The sequence below is a fragment of the Pristiophorus japonicus genome, chromosome 1 (genome assembly GCF_044704955.1).
Source record: "Pristiophorus japonicus isolate sPriJap1 chromosome 1, sPriJap1.hap1, whole genome shotgun sequence".
NCBI classification, from domain to species: Eukaryota; Metazoa; Chordata; class Chondrichthyes; family Pristiophoridae; genus Pristiophorus; species Pristiophorus japonicus.
In genome coordinates, this window is record NC_091977.1 from 239,350,849 (window position 1) to 239,366,944 (window position 16,096).

Sequence of the window (16,096 nt, forward strand, 5' to 3'; positions counted from 1 at the left end):
ATGCCCCCAGGTTGTTGACCCCTCTGCAATGGGAAACAGGTCCTTCCTATCCACTTGATCCAGGTCCCTCATAATTTTATACACCTCAATCAGGTCTCCCCTTAGTCTCCTCTGCTCCAAAGAAAACAGACCCAATACCTCCAATCTTTTCTCATAGCCAAAATGCTCCAGTCCAGGCAACATTCTTGTAAATCGCCTCTCTACCCTTAACAGTGCAATCACATCTTTCCTGTAATGTGGTGACCAGAATACAAGCTGCAGCCTAACCAGTGTTTTATACAGTTCAAGCATAACTTATTTGCTCTTGTATTCCATGCCTTGACTAATAAAGGCAAGTATTCCATATGCCTTCTTAACTATCTTATCTACCTTCAGGGATCTGTGGACCTGCACTCCAAGGTCCCTTTATTCCTCTACACTTTGCAGTGTCGTACCAGTTAATGTGTATTCCCTTGCCTTGTTAGCCCTACCCAAATGCATGCCTCACGCTTATCTGGATTGAATTCCATTTGCCACTGTTCTGCCTACCTGACCAGTACATTGATAGCTTTCTGGAGTCTGCAGGTTTCTTCTTCATTATCAACCACACAGCCTATTTTAGTGTCATCTGCAACCTTCTTAATCATACCCCCAACATTCAAGTCCAAGTCATTGATAAATAGCACAAAAAGCAAGGGGTCCAGCACTGAGCCCTGCAGAACCCCACTGGATACAGCCTTCCAGCCACAAAAACACCCATCAACCATTACCCTACCTCCGAGCCAATTTTGAATCCACCTTGCCACTTTGCTCTGGTCCCATGGACTATTACTTTCGTGACCAGTCTGCAATGTGGGAACTTATCAAAAGCTTTGCTAAAATTGATATAAACTACATCATATGCACTGCCCTCATCGACCCTCCTGGTTACCTCCTCGAAAAATTCAATCAAGTTAGTCAGATATGACCTTCTCTTAACAAATCCATGCTGACTGTCTTTAATTAATCCATGTGTTTCCAAATGAAGATTTATCCTGACCCTCAGGACTTTTTCCAATAATTTTCCCACAAACGAGGTTAGGCTGACTGGCCTGTAGTTACTCGGTCTATCACTTTCTCCCTTTTTGAACCAAGGTACAACATTAACAGTCCTCCAGTCCTCTGGCACCACACCTGTTGCCAGAGAGGATTGGAAAATGATGGTCAGAGCCCCTGCTATTTCCTCTTTTGCTTCTCTTAACAGCCTGGGATATATTTCATCTGGGCTGAGGGATTTATCACTTTCAAAGCTGATAAGCCCCTTAATACCTCCTCTCTCACTATGTTTACCTTGTCTAATATTTCACACTCCTCCTCCCTCATTGCAAAGTCTGCATCACCCCTCTCTTTTATGAAAATGGATGCAAAGTATTCATTAAGAATCCTACCCACGCCTTCCACCTCCACACACACATTTCCTTTGGTCTGTAAAAGGCCCCACTCTTTCTCTAGTTATCCTCTTTCTCTAATGTATTTATAAAACATCTTTGGGTTTCCCCTGACTTTACTTGGCAACATTCTTTCATGCTCTCTGCTTTCCTGATATATTTTTTAATTGCACCCCTGCATTTCTTCTACTCTTCTAGAGTTTCTGCAGTGTTGTGTTCCCACTATCTGTCATATGCTTCCCTTTTTTTCTTTATCTTACCCTGTATGTCCCTTGTTATCCAGGGGGTTCTAGATTTGTTAGCCCCACCTTTATTTTAAGGGAACATACTTGCTCTGTACCCTCAGGATCTCCTCCTTGAATGCCTCCCACTGTTCTGACAATGATTTACCATCAAGTGGCCGTTTCGAGTCCACTTTGGCCAAATCCCATCTCAGCTGAGCAAAATTGGCTTTACCCCAATTGAGAATTTTGATTCCTGGTCCCCTTTTGTCCTTTTCCATAACTATCATAAATCTTACTGAGTTATGATCACTCGCACCAAAATGCTCTCCCACTGATACCCCTTCCACCTGCCCCTCTTCCTTCCCCAAAACTAAGTCCAGAACCGCCCCCTTCATTGTTGGGCTTGTTACAAACTGCCAAAAGAAGTTCTCCTGAATGCATTTTAGGAATTCTGCACCTCTGTACCATTCACACTACCTTTTTCCCAATTAATATTAGTGTAGTTGAAATCCCCCACTATTACAGCTCGAGAGCATTTGCACTTCGCAGCAATTTGCCCATATATTTGTTCTTCTATCTCCCTCTGACTGTTTGGGGGTCTATAGTACATTCCCAGGAGTGTGATTGCCCCTTTTTGTTCTTTAATTCAACCCATATGGCCTCATTTGATGACTCTTCTAACTTATCATTCCTTCTCACAGCTGTAATTGTTTCTTTAATCAATACTGCGAGCCCCCCTCATTTTTTACCTCCCTCTCTATCCCATCTGAAAACGCTGTAACCAGGAATGTTGAACTGCCATCCCTGCCCTTCTTTCAGCCGTGTTTCAGTAATAGCTATAATACCGTACTCCCAATTGCCAATCTGTGCTCTCAGCTCAACTGCCTTATTTCCTATACTCCTTGCATTGAAGTATATACCATTTAGTATTGCCAAACTCCCTGTTGTCTTTTTTCCAGCCCTTGTTTCCTCTGTCTTCCAAATTCTCTTTCTACTACTACTTCACTGTTGCCCAATTCCAGCTTTGCTTCTCTCCTCACTGAATCTATTCTCCGGTTCCCACCCCACTGTCAAGTTAGTTTAAACAGCACTAGCAAAACCTTCGGCAATGATATTGGTCCCGGCTCTGTTGAGGTTCAACCCGTTTGGCTTGTACAGGTTCCACCTCCCCAGAAACGGTCTAAATGCCTCAGGAATCTAAAGCCCTCCTGCCTATACTCTCTCTCAAGCCACACAATCATCCTTTCTATCCTCCTATTTCTGTACTTACTAGCATGTGGCACTGGCAGTAACCCGGAGATTACTACCTTTGAGATCCTGCTTTTCAATCTCTCTCCTAGCTCCCTGAACTCTGCCTGCAGCGCCTCATCCCTCTTTCTACCTATGTCAGTGGTATTGATATGAACCATGACCTCTGGCTGTTCTCCCTCTCCACCCAGAATGTCCTGCAGTCGCTCGGTGACATCCTTGACCTTGGCACCAGGGAGGGAACATACCATCAGGTGTCAAGTCTACGGCCACAGAAATGCCTGTCTGCTCTCCTGACTATTGAATCCCCTACCACTATAGCTCTTCCATTCTTCTTCCTCCCCTCCTGTGCAGCTGAGCCACCCATGGTGCCATGGACTTGGCTCTGGTTGCACTCCCCAGAAGCACTATCACCCTCACCAGTACATAGAATAGAATTCTGGTTGGAGAGCAAGATGGACTCGGGGGACTCCTGCACTACCTGCCTAGTACTCCTCTTCTGTCTGGTGGTCACCCACTCCCTCTCTGCCTGCACACTCTTAACCTGCAGGGTGACCATCTCCTGAAACGTGCTAGCCACAAAATTCTCAGTCTTGCGGATACATCGCAGTGACTCTAGCCATCGCTCAAGCCCGGAAACGCAGAGCTCGAGTTGCTTCAGCTGGAGACACCTGGAGACATGTGGTCATCCAGGCTGTGTGAAGCATCTGGGACTTCCCACATGGCACAGGATGTGCACTCTACAGGACTCAGCTGCCCTGCTGTGTCGCTAGTTAATAGACTCCTAGGTTGCATCCCCACCAGTCCTGGTGACTTTGTTACTTTAAGTACAGCCAGCCTTTCTAGTACCTCGGCTTTATCAATTCTTATCCCAACCAGTATCTCCACTACCTCCTCCTTCACTATGCCTATGGCAGCATCTTATTCCTTGGTGAAGGCAGATGCAAAATACTCAATTAATATCTCAGCCATTCCCTCTGCCTCCATGCATAGGTCTCCTTTTTGGTCCCGAATCAGTCCCACCCCTCCTCTAACTACCCATGTACTATTTATATGCCTAAAGAAGACTTTTGGATTACCTTTTATGTTAGTTGCCATTCTATTCTTATACCCTCTCTTTGCCACTCTTATTTTCTTTTTCACTTCTCTGAACTTTATATATATAGCCTGATTCTCAGGAGTATTCTCGACCTGACATCTGTCATATGAGCTCTTTTTCTGTTTCATTTTACTTTCTATCTCCTTCGCCATCCAGGGTGCTCTGACTTTAGTTGCCCTACCTTTGCCCTTAGTGGGAATGTACCTCGACTGTACCCGAACTATTTCCTTTTTAAAGGCAGCCCATTGTTCCACTGCAGCTTTGCCTGCCAATCTTTGATTCCAATTTACTCAGGCCAGGTCCTTTCTCATCCCACTGAAATTTACCTTCCTCCAATTAAGTATTTTTACTCTTGATTGCTCCCTGTCCTTTTCCATAGCTACTCTGAACCTAATGATACTATGAGCACTGTTCACTAAATGAAACTTATAAGATATGAGGGGGCTCGACAAGGTGGATGCAGAGAGGATACTTCCACATAGGGGAAACTAAAACTACGGGACATAGTCTTAGAATAAGGCATCGCCCATAGTCTCAGATTAAGGGGTTGTCCTTTCAAAACTGAGATGAGGAGAAATTTCTTCTCTCAGAGGGTTGTAAATCTATGGAATTCTCTGCCCCAGAGAGCTGTGGAGGCTGGGTCACTGAATAAATTTAAAGCAAAGATAGACAGATTTTTGAGTGATAAGGGAGTAAAGGGTTATGGGGAGCAGGCAGGGAAGTGGAGCTGAGTCCATGATCAGATAAGCCATGATCTTATTGAATGGCGGAGCTATTGTGTATGTAGGCACTCTGTTAATGACTCCATGAGACAGGGGTATGGCACTTGAACCGTATAGACTGTAGTCCTTTATTTCAGCTCCTAGGGTGAGGACACCAAGAGGTGAGCTCCCTTTTATACCGGGTTACCTGCAGTGTACAGGTAACCATAAGGTCTCCAACAGCAGCACCCTCTGGTGTACAGGTAAGGTATATACAGGGTGAAGGTACATTCAGGCTTAGAGTTGCAGTACATCATTACATTATTGGCATGCATACAGAACAACACTCCCCCCCCCAAGCCTTTTTCAAGTCCTTATTGCTATGACCTGGGGAGGTGATCAATAGTGGGCTGTGGGAGGTTGTGTTGAGGGTTGTGTGTGTGCCAGGTGTGATCCCTGTGCTTGAGGTTGGCCTCATACATTTCCCCCCCCCCTCACACACAGACCATGTGGGTGTCACTGTTGTGGGATCCCTCAGTGATGGAGCTGGTGCAATGGGTAGGGTACGTATTCTGTAGAGTGGGTAAGTGGTGGTGTTTGGTGGTGGCCAGCGACACAGGACTGTGTGGGCTTCTTGTCCTCCATTGGTGGTGGAAGTCTGGTCATCCCAGAGTCCGCCAGGAAAGCTGGAGTGTACTGGCCTCTCACTCCTGGTGCTGGCCCTGATGGCCAGGGGGTGTAGGGCCGATCTGCGGCAGTTTGCCAGTGGTGGTGGCTGTGCTGACCATTAACTGCTGTCCCTGCAGTGGGTCTGCTCCCACTGGGTGTGTGTGAGCCCTTCCTGGGGCATCGCATTTGTCCCAAAAGTCCAGGCTACATAGTCAGGTGGTCCACTGGACCTGGGGCGTCTCCCACGGTGGGATACCTCTGGCATTTACATTGTACCTGTAAAACCCAGTGTCCTTTAACAGTCTATTTTCTGCATACATGACACATTGGCTCCGATCATACATAGTCGACTCCGCACTGTTATCTCTCTTTACATTATTACTTTCAGCACTTACATCACTTTCTTGTATCTCGGTGTCTCCATACATGGTTAAATTTGTCATATTAAAGTTTCTATCATCATTATTTAACAGTACAAACTTGTTCTTAACATCACTTTCACAAGCATTCATTATATTTTTATCATCTGTTACGCCGGCATCATAATTCAACCTTACATTAGCATACATGCATTTGCTAACTGCACTTTTAACTTTAAAATCTTTGTCATCTTTAGAGTGAAACTGTGCCTTTAATTTCTTTGGGTTACTGGTCTCCTTTAAGGAGGCCTTCCAATCTGGTTTGCCGCTCGTTACCACGTGTCGCTCCTCCAACGCTGCCCTTCACCGTCGGGTCACGGCCATTTTGATTTTAGGTTCTTCGCCTTGTGGTGCGGCCGCCATATTCTCGCTCTCGGTCGGCTGTAGTGATCTTTTTCTTCTCAGGTTCGGCCACAGAGGTCAGGAATCCACCTTTTTCGCTGATCTTCTTTCCTTGGTGTCCTGCCACGGCCTGGAAGGTGAAGTCTGGACGTTCAGTTTGGGTGATCTCGCCACGGTGATATGCAGTCGTCTCCGCGCAGTCGAGCTGGACGGTAGGATTTCTAGCTGCAGCGATGGATCCAAGTTCGGGACTGCTTGAGATGTCGATTGCTGGAGCCCAGAGGCCGTCGTTGCTTCAACCAACTTGGACCTGCTTCATCCAACTTCTTCCCAGCAGCTTTGGACCATCGCCGGCAACAATCCACAGGGGGAGTTTGTTCATCACGCCGCCCTGGGAGATCGGGACATCCACGCTGCCAATGACTAGGATTTTGCCTTTGGTGTAGGTGAGCAGCTTTGCCTGGATAGGAGACAGTTTTGGTTGTTTGGTGGGATTGATCCAAAGTTTTTCAAAGGTCATCTGGCTCATCAAAGACTGGCTCGCCCCTGTGTCGATCTCCATCGAAACTGGAACTCCGTTGATGTCTACTTCCGTCTTCCACGGGGAACTCTCGGTGGAGCAGGTATAAATTCCATACTCTTCTTCCAGGGGTTGATCAGCTTCGTCTTTGTCATGTTTGTAACCTTCACATAACTGTAACCTTTATGTAACAACACTGCACACTGTATACATCGGAATAATGCACACCTTGACCACAGGGGGTGAACTTGTGGGAGACTTGTGGCCCACTCCTCACCTGGGCATCCAGGTATATAAAGGGAGGTCCCACGCAGGGTCAGCACTTCTTGGTCCTGGGAATAAAGGTTCAGGTCACGTAGTGACCTAGCCTGCAGCACATGCCTCGTGTGATTCTATAGTATGGTGTAAGGACACCACATTTGGCAACGAGAAACAGGAATCAATGACTCATGAGGATGGCCACCGGTAGCACAGAGGAACGGTACTGTGTTGGTGAGGACTGGGATGATTTCGTTGAAAGGCTGCAGCAGAGCTTGGTCATGAAGGACTGGCTGGGAGAGGAAGCGGCTGGCAAGCGGAGGGCGCATCTACTGACCAGCTGTGGTTCCAAGATGTATGCGCTGATGAAAGACCTGCTCGCACCCGAGAAGCCGGTGGACAAGTCCTTTGAAGAGCTCAGCACTCTGATCGGTGAGCACCTCAAACCGGCGAGCAGTATACATATTGCCCAGCACTGGTTCTACACACACCGGCGTCGGAAGAGACAAAGCATATCAGACTTTGTTGCTGACCTTCGGCTTTTGGCCAGCCTCTGTAAGTTCACAGACACCTGCAGGGGGGCAGATATTAAGGGATTTCTTCATTGAGGGCATTGGTTATGCCGGGATTTTCAGGAAACTTATTGAGACCAAGGACTTGACTTTGGAAAGGGTAATGTTGATAGCTCAGACCTTCATGGCAGGAGAAGAGGAGACGGAGATAATTTACGCTCGCAGCCCTGGTTCCAACGTGGCGATGGACCAGGGAGTTAACATTGTAAACGAGATTCAGAACCCCTCAGGCAGGCAAGGGAAATTCGACACCGCTCAGGTAGCAACAGGCTCCAGGGTGGGCCAGCAACAGAGACAATGGCAGGGGGATCGGCAATTCATGCCATCACAAGGGACAATGCATCCCGTGATGGGACCATTGCCCCTCAGCAACAAAGTGCTCAGGAGTAATCAAAGAGACAATCAGCGAGGAATGCCTGTTAACAGTTCCTTTGTTCACAACAATCTCAGCTCATGCTGGAGGTGCTGGGACAAACATGCTGCGAGAACCTGTAGGTTTCAGCAATTTATCTGCAAAAACTGTAACTTCAGTGGACATCTGGCTAGAATGTGCAGAAAGCCCATAGCGAGGCTAGTTTACGAGGCACAGGAACCAGACGAGGGGTCTGCAAGGCAGGGTGATGCTTAGGGCAAAGCTATGGATGCTGAAGTCCAGCAGGTTCACATGGCAGACGTTCACAGCTCGTTTACCAAAACGCCACCCGTGATGATGCAGGTTCTATTAAATGGCATCCCGGTATGCATGGAGCTGGACACAGGAGCCAGCCAGTCACTTATGAGTGCCCAGCAATTTGAAAAACTATGGCCACTCAAAGCTAACTCAAAGTGGAACGCATTGACACGCAGTTACGGACTACACCAGAGAGATCATTCCAGTACTAGGCAGTGCAAACTTGGTGGTCACACACAATGGATCAGAGAACCGGCTGCCACTCTGGATTGTCCCGGGGAATGGTCCTGCGCTCTTGGGGAGGAGCTGGTTGGCCGAGATGAACTGGAAATGTGGGGATGTGCACGCCATTTTATCTGTGGAGCGAAGTTCATGCTCACAGGTCTAACAGAAATTCGAGCCACATTTTCAACCAGGTGTTGGGACTTTCAAGGGCACCAAAGTAGTGATACGCATCACCCCGGACGCCAGACCAGTGCACCACAAAGCCAAAGTATGTGATGCGTGAGAGATTTGAGAGTGAGTTGGACAGGCTGCTAAGAGAGGGCATAATTTCGCCTGTTGAATTCAGTGACTAGGCAAGCCCCATCGTTCCTGTCCTTAAAGCGGATGTCTCAGTCAGGATCTGTGATGACGACAAGGCCACCATCAACCGAGTGTTACTACAAGACCAATACCCGCTTCCGAGAGCGGAGGATCTTTTTGCCACGCTGGCAGGTGGCAAGCTGTTCACCAAGTTGGACCTCACTTCAGCCTACATGACTCAGGAACTGGCTGAAGAATCCAAGCTTCTGACTACCATCACTACGCACAAGGGGCTATTCGTTTACAACAGGTGTTCATTCGGCATTTGTTCAGCGGCCGCTATCTTCCAGAGGAACATGGAAATCTTGCTCAAATCCATCCCTGCAACAATCGTATTCCAAGATGACATCCTAATCACGGGTCGAGACACCGAGGAATACCTCCACAGCCTGGAGGAGGTGCTACGCCGACTGGACTGGGAAGGCCTGCGACTAAAGAAGTCCAAGTGTGTGTTTTTGGCCATAGAGGTTGAGTTTTTGGGCAGGAAGGTTGTTGCAGATGGGATCCGGCCAATCGAATCCAAAACGGAGGTGATCCGTCGTGCGCCCAGGCCCGGCAACACATCAGAGTTGCGGTCATTTCTGGGACTATTGAACTACTTCGGGAACTTTCTGCCGAACTTAAGTACATTGTTGGAGCCGCTGCACATGCTCCTGCATAAAGGTTGTGAATGGTTTTGGGGGGAGTGTCAAGAATGGGCTTTCAATCGGGTGCGGAATCTGCTTTGTTCTAACAAGCTTTTGACCTTGTACAACCCCTGTAAGAAACTGGTTTTAACGTGTGATGCATCATCCTATGGGGTTGGGTGTGTGTTGCAGCAGAGTAATGATGAGGGCCAACTCCAACCTGTGGCTTATGCCTCCAGGTCGCTCTCCCAGGCAGAACGGGGATACGGGATGGTTTAAAAGGAAGCACTCGCATGTGTCTACGGGGTGAAAAAGATGCACCAGTACCTTTTTGGCAGAAGGTTCGAGTTAGAAACGGACCACAAGCTGTTAACATCCCTGTTGTCTGACAGCAAGGCTGTCAATGCTAATGCGTCAGCTCTCATTCAGCGATGGGTCCTCATGCTGGCTGCGTATGATTCCACCATAGGGCAACGGCCGGGCATCGAAAATTGCGCTGACGCGCTCAGCAGGCTCCCACTGGTGACCACCGAGGGGGCGTTGGAGCAAAGCACAGAGATGGTCATGGCCGTTGAGGCTTTCGACACCGCAGGCTCCCCCATCACAGCCCTCCAGATCAAAATCTGGACCAATAGAGATCCCCTCCTATCCCTGATAAAGAAATGTGTCCTGACTGGGGATTGGGCATCCGCACACGGAGCATGCCCTGAAGCGGTCAGACCGTTTCACAGACAGATGGATGAACTCTCCATCCAAGCCGACTGCCTGCTATGGGGCAGCCGGGTAGTCATGCCCCAGAAAGAAGGGACAAATTCATCAGGGAACTCCACAGCGAGCACCCAGGCATCGTGCTAATGAAGGCCATTGCCCGGTCACATGTATGGTGGCTGGTAATTGACTCAGACCTGGAACACTGGGTTCGTAGGTGCACGACATTTGCCCAGCTGGGCAATGCCTCCAGGGAGGCCCCACTCAGCCCGTGGCCCTGGCCCACCAAGCCATGGTCACGTATTCACGTAGACTACGTGGGCCTGTTCATGGGAAAAATGTTCCTGATTGTTGTTGATGCATACTTGAAATGGATCGAGTGCATCATATTGAATTTGTGCACTGCATCCACCACCGTGGAGAGTCTGCATACGGTCTTTGCAACCCACGGCTTGCCAGACATCCTGGTTAGCAACAAAGGCCCATGTTTCACTAGCTATGAATTCCAGGAGTTTATGTCTGGTAATGGTATCAAACACATCAGTACAGCACCGTTTAAATCGGCTTCCAATGCCTAGGCGGAACGTGCGGTTCAAATCTTAAAACAGGGCAAGCTCCGGATTCAAGGACCCTCCTTTCAGTACCGCCTATCGCGTCTCCTGCTGGCCTGCAGGTCCCGCCCGCATTCGCTCATGGGAGTCCCGCCCATGGAGCTACTCATGTCCCACCCGCATTCGCTCACGGAAGTCCCGCCCATGGAGCTACTCATGAAATGCATGCTTAAAACGCGGATGTCCCTCATTCATCCAGCCCTGTCAGACATTGTTGAGGGCAAGCGCCAGTCCCAAATCGAGTACCATGATCGCAACTCAGTTGGGAGAGGCATAGAAATCAATGACCCGGTATTCGTTCTCAATCATGCTTTGGGACCCAAGTGGCGTGAGGGTACTGTAATTGGCAAAGAGGGGAATAGGGTCATAGTGGTCAGACTTAACAATGGGCAGATATGCTGCAAACATCTGGACCAAGTAAAGAAAAGGTTCAGCATGGACATTGAGGAACCTGAGGGAGATCATGAGATGTCAACCACACCACTGCCAGTGAACGAGCAACAAGGACATTCACCAGCAGGCACAGTCCTTGCGGCCAGCCTGGACAGGCTCTGGAATCACCTCAGGCGACAGAGACGCATGCCAAGGCTCAACCACCAGAGCCCCAACTGCAGCGCTCCATGGGAGAGCGTCGATCACCTGAAAGACTCAATCTTTGACCCAAAGACAGTGGGGGAGGTGATGTCATGTTTATAACCTTCACATAACTGCAACCTTTATGTAACAACACTGTACACTGTATACACCGGAGTAATGCACACCTTTACCACAGAGTGTGAACTTATGGGAGTCACTCCTCACCTGGTCATCCAGGTATATAAAGGGAGGTCCCAAGCAGGATCAGCACTTCTTGGTCCTGGGAATAAAGGTTCAGGTCACATAGTGACCTTGTCTGCAGTACATGCCTCGTGTGATTCTATAGTAAGGTGTAAGGACACCACAGTCTTCATCAGTGTCGGAGCCTAGGTGATCAGCCAAGTCTTCAGCGACGCGGTGAGTAAAGCTTTTTCTGCACATTCTCTGAAGATGACCTTTCGTGTTGCAGCCTTTGCAAGTATAGTCTTTTTAGCGGCACTGGTGGGCCCTGTGGTTTCCTCCACAGCGCCAGCACGGGGCTAGCCAGTTGGTCCCATGTGGCAGTCTCAAGGTTGCGGGACTCAGGGCAGCATTTCTGCCTTTAAGAGTCACCATTTGGTTCAATGCGCTCGTCAGTTTAGAGTCCTGGATGTGGGTCATCATTCGCTTGGAGTCGCCGACTGAAATCATGTAGGCCTGGCTCACTTTAATTGCCTTCTGCAGGGTGACTGTGATGTCCGCAGAGACCATTTTGTGGAGGATGCCTTCGTGGCCGATTCCAAAAACGAATATGTCCCTTTGTGCTTCAGTAAGGTGGTTGCCAAACTCACATGGTGCAGCCTATCTTCTTAAATCTGCAGCATACTTAGAAATTTCTTGGCCTTCGGGTCGCTGGTGAGTGTAAAACCGGTGTCTGGCTGTGAGGATGCTTTCTTTGGGTTTTAGTTGCTCTTGTATTAAGGTTACGAGTTCCTCATAGCTCTTGGTTGTTGTCTTTGCTGGGGCTAGCAAGTCCCTGACAAGGCCATGGATAGTGGGCCCACAACTACTAAGCAGGATGGCCCTACGCTTGTTCGCCAGTGTGGCCAGTGAGTCCCCATCCAGGTCATTGGCTATGAAGAAGTGTTCTAAGGAAATGGCAGAAAAATTAAACAAATACTTTGCATCTGTCTTCACGGAAGAAGACCCAAAAAGCTCCAGGAAATAGTGGAGAACCAAGGGTCTAGCGAGAATGAGAAACTGAAAGAAATTAGTATTAGTAAAAAAAATTATTGGAAAAATTCATGGGACTGAAAGCTGATAAATCCCCTGGACCTGATGGCCTACATCCTATGATTTGGAATGAGGTGGCTATAGAGATAATGGATGCATTGGTTGTCATCTTCCACAATTCCATAGATTCTAGAATAGTGCGTGCAGATTGGAAGGTAGCTAATGTAACCCGACAATTTAAGAAAGGAGGGAGAGAGACTACAGACCAGTCATCCTGACATCAGTAGTAGGGAAAATGCTAGAATCTATTATTGAGGATGTGGTAACAGGGCATTTAGAAAAAGAATAATGGGATTGGGCAGAGTCAACACGGATTTATGAAAGGGAAATCATGTTTGACAAATCTGTTAGAGTTCTTTGAGGTTGTAACTAATAGAATAGATGAGTGGGAATCAGTGGATGTCGTGTATTTGGATTTTCAGAAGGCATTCGATAAGGTGACACACAAGAAGTTATTAAACAAATACTTTGCATCTGTCTTCACGGAAGAAGACCCAAAAAACTCCAGGAAATAGTGGAGAACCAAGGGTTCAGCGAGAATGAGGAACTAAAAGGAATTATTCTATTGTAAGGCGAATGGATAGGCGTTTCTCCAGCCGCAATCGAGACGTCAGGATGGTATGTTGCCTCCCTGGTGCAAGGTTCAAGGAAGTCTCGGAGCGGCTGCAGGGCATTTTGGAGGGGGAGGGTGAACAGTCAGTTGTCGTGGTACACATAGGTACCAACGATATAGGTAAAGAAAATGGGATGAGGACCTACAAGCTGAATTGAGGGAGCTAGGAGTTAAGTTAAAAAGTAGGACCTCAAAGGTAGCAATCTCAGGATTGCTACCATTGCCATGTGCTAGTCAGAGTAGAAATAGCAGGATAGTTAAGATGAATACGTGGCTTGAGAAATGGTGCAAGAAGGAGGGATTCAAATTCCTGGGATATTGGAACCGGTTCTGGGGGAGGTGGGACCAGTACAAACCGGACGGTCTGCACCTGGGCAGACCAGAGCCAATGTCCTAGGGGTAGTGTTTCCTAGTGCTATTGGGAAGGGTTTAAACTAATATGGCAGGGGGATGGGAATCTATGCAGGGAGACAGATGGAAGTAAAATGGGGGCAGAAGAAAAAGGTACAAAAAAGATAAGGAAAGGTGGAGAGCAGAGAAATCAAAGGCAAAAATCAAAAAGGGCCACATTACAACATAATTCGAAAAGGATAAATACTGTTAGAAAAATAAGCCTGAAGGGTCTGTGTCTCAATACGAGGAGCATTTGTAATAAGGTGGATAAATTAACTGCGCAGAAAGCTGTTGACGGATATGATGTAATTGAGATTACGGAGACATGGCTCCAGGGTGACCAAGGCTGGGAACTCAACATCCAGGAGTATTCAATATTCAGGAAGGATAGACAGAAAGGAAAAGGAGGTGGGGTAACGTTGCTGGTTAAAGAGGAGATTAACACAATAGTAAGGAAGGACATGAGTTTGGATGATGTGGAATCTGTATGGGTAGAGCAGCGGAACACCAAAGAGCAGAAAGCACTAGTGGGAGATGTGTAGACCACCAAAAGGTAGTAGTGAGGTTGGGGATGGCATCAAACAGGAAATTAGGGATGCATGCAATAAAGGTACAGCAGTTATCATGGGTGACTTTAATCTACATATAGATTGGGCTAACCAAACTGGTAGCAATACAGTGGAGGAGGATTTCCTGGAGTGTATAAGGGATGGTTTTCGAGACCAATATGTCGAGGAACCAACTAGAGAGCAGGCCATCCAAGAATGGGTCTTGTGCAATGAGAGAGGATTAATTAGCAATCTTGTTGTGCGAGGCCCCTTGGGGAAGAGTGACGATAATATGGTAGAATTCTTCATTAAGATGGAGAGTGGCACAGTTAATTCAGAGACTAGGGTTCTGAACTTAAAGAAAGATAACTTCGATAGTATGAGACGCGAATTGGCTAGGATAGACAAGTGAATGATAATAAAAGGTTTGATGGTGGATAGGCAATGGCAGACATTTAAAGATCACATGGATAAACATCAACAATTGTACATCCCTGTCTGCCGTAAAAATAAAAAAGGGAAAGTGGCTCAACCGTGGTAACAAGGGAAATTAGGGATAGTATTACATCCAAGGAAGAGGCATATAAATTGGCCAGAAAAAGCAGCAAACCTGAGGACTGGAAAAAATTTAGTATTCAGCAGAGGAGGACAAAGGGTTTAATTAGGAGGGGGAAAATAGAGTACGAGAGGAAGCTTGCAGGGAACATAAAAACTGACTGCAAAATCTTCTATAGGTATGTGAAGAGAAAACGATTAATGAAGACAAATATAGGTCCCTTGCAGTCAGAATCAAGTGAATTTATAATGGGGAACAAAGAACTGGCAGACAAATTGAAGAAATACTTTGGTTCTGTGTTCACTAAGGAAGACAAAAAATAACCTTCGGGAAATACTAGGGGACCAAGGGTCTCATGAGAAGGAGGAACTGAAGAAAATCCTTATTAGTCAGGAAATTGTGTTAGGGAAATTGATGGGATTGAAAGTCGATAAATCCCCTGGGCCTGATAGTCTGCATCCCAGAGTACTTAAGGAAGTGGCCCTAGAAATGGTGGATGCATTGGTGATCATTTTCCAACATTCTATAGACTCTGGATCTGATCCTATGGATTGGAGTGTAGCTAATGTAACACCAGTTTTTTAAAAAGAAGCGACAGAGAAAACAGGGAATTTTTGACCGGTTAGCCTGACATTGGTAGCGGGGAAAATGTTGGAATCAATTATTAAAGGCGTAATAGCAGCGCATTTGGAAAGCAGTGACAGGATCGGTCCAAATCAGCATGGATTTATGAAAGGGAAATAATGCTTGACAAATCTTCGAGAATTTATTGATGATGTAACTAGTAGAGAGGACAAGGGAGAACCAGTGGATGTGGTGTATTTGGACTTTCAAAAGGCTTTTGACAAGGTCCCACACAAGAGATTTGTGTGCAAAATTAAAGCACATGGTACTGGGGGTAATGTATTGACATGGATAGAGAACTGGTTGGCAATCAGGAAGCAAAGAGTAGGAATAAACGTGTCCTTTTTGGAATGGCAGGCAATGACTAGTGGGGTACCTCAGTGTTGGGCCCCCAGCTATTTACAACATTAATTAATAATTTGTACAAAGGAATTGAATGTAATATCTCCAAGTTTGCAGATGACACTAAGCTGGGTGGCAGTGTGAGCTGTGAGGAGGATTCTAAGAGGCTTCAGAGTGACTTGGACAGGTTAGGTGAGTGGACAAATGCATGGCAGATGCAGTAGAATGTAGATAAATGTGAGGTTATCCACTTTGATGGCAAAAACATGGAGTCAGAATATTTTCTGAATGGTGACAGATTAGGAAAAGGGGATGTGCAACGAGACCTGGGTGTCATGCTACATCAATCATTGAAAGTTGGCATGCAGGTACAGCAGGTGGTGAAGAAGACAAATGGCATGTTGGCCTTCATAGCGAGAGGATTTGAGTATAGGAGCAGGGAGGTCTTACTGCAGTTGTATAGGACCTTAGTGAGGCCACATCTTGAATATTGTGTACAGTTTTGGTCTCTTAA